The sequence below is a fragment of the Octopus bimaculoides genome, chromosome 18 (genome assembly GCF_001194135.2).
Source record: "Octopus bimaculoides isolate UCB-OBI-ISO-001 chromosome 18, ASM119413v2, whole genome shotgun sequence".
In the NCBI taxonomy this organism is placed as follows: Eukaryota; Metazoa; Mollusca; class Cephalopoda; order Octopoda; family Octopodidae; genus Octopus; species Octopus bimaculoides.
The window spans coordinates 14,131,244-14,132,864 of NC_068998.1; the positions used below are offsets into that span (position 1 = coordinate 14,131,244).

At 41.8% G+C, this 1,621-nt stretch overlaps 1 protein-coding gene across 1 annotated transcript in view; it reads right to left on the minus strand.

The window, feature by feature from the left end:
- Positions 1-1,621, minus strand: part of LOC106878984 (octopressin receptor) — a 252,084-nt gene that overhangs the window by 55,694 nt on the left and 194,769 nt on the right. The window lies entirely within an intron of this gene.

A 1,621-nucleotide genomic window follows, 5' to 3' on the forward strand; every position in this document is an offset into this window, starting at 1 on the left:
TGTGTGTGTGTGTGTGTGTGTGTTTCTGTCTGTCCCCCCCCAACATCGCTTGACAACCGATGCTGGTGTGTTTACGCCCCCGTAATGTAGCGGTTCGGCAAAAGAGATCGATAGAATAAGTACTAGGCTTACAAAGAATAAGTCCTGGGGTCGATTTTCTCGACTAAAGGCGGTGCTCCAGCATGGCCACAGTCAAATGACTGAAACAAGTAAAAGAGTAAGAGTATCGCGACTCACAGGATGTTTTATTTTGAAAAGTTACCACATCTATCTGTGCCTCTTTCTCGCACTTGTCTTGAGTCACAATTTTTTCCATGCACCTGTAAATTAAGTCCACAAGCTAACTGTAACAATAGTATGGACCCTAAATTCCTTTTTGTGTATACCACAATGTAATAATAATAGAAATAAAGTGCATAATACAGAATGTAATAATTTCATTTGCATTCGTCTGTATTAATTCGTAATCGAGTAGTTAATCTGTAACGAATGATCGATCCCCTTCATCTTGATGGATGCGAAGGGTGCCGGTGCTTGAGATGGCTGATCAGGCCACAGGTAGTTTAAAAGTGCCGGGGAGCATTTATCGCAGGAAAGAATTGGCGGAGGAGGAGGAAGTGCGAGTTGCTCTTAACGTCTTATTCGTCTGTTAGTTTCCATCTGGTCCGGTCCCTTGACTATTACATGTCGCCACTTTGGACGGCCCTTGGCAATTGTTCCCCAGGTATTTGGATCAGTGGGCCAACGGAAGACAGTGGCCTTCAGCTAGTCTCGGAAACGGAACTCGGGGGCTCCCCGTGGTCTGGTGCCTTAGACCAAGTCCACAAATAGGAGTTTTCGGGGGAGGTACGTTTGTATTATATCAGTCATAATTAAATTATATATTATGCTCTCTATTATGATTTGTCAAGAGCGCACGTTCTCTAAGTACGCGGAAAATTGTCTTGCACGAAGCCAGTTCGTAGTACAAAACAAAAGCCAGAAACCATTGATATGCATAAATAGTTATTTGGCATAGTTCCATCAGTTTCTACTACGATAGAGACGGGAGTAAAATTAATAACAGAGAAACGAAAATAAAACTTTGGAAACAGCAACGGCGCCATAACTGATGTGGAAACTATGAACATGTTTTCAAGGGAGATAATCAGAGAAAGACTTGAAAGCCAACGTAAGATCGTAATACTTCATGCAATGTAAAGTAAATATAACAAAATAATCTAGAATCCTTTTCTGGTACTGGATCGATCCCCAAATCTAATCAGTCGGTGCCAGTAACGAGGCCAAACATCCCTGAAAGTTTCATCCGAATCTATCCAGCAGTTCTTGAGGTATCTTGTCCACGGACAAACAAACACGACTGAAAACAATACCTCCGCCTTCGCTAAGGCGGAGCTAATAATAATAATAATAATAATAATAATAATAATATCTCAGCGGGCATGATAGAGCTGCACAATATATTCACTGGGTAATATGCAAAAACCTGGACTTGCCCCATGATAAAAACTGGTGGGAACACAAACCACCCCCAGTACTTGAAAATGATCACATTGCACTCCTCTGGAACTTCACCATTCAAACTGACAGAAAGATAGACGCAAATAGGCCAGACATCATA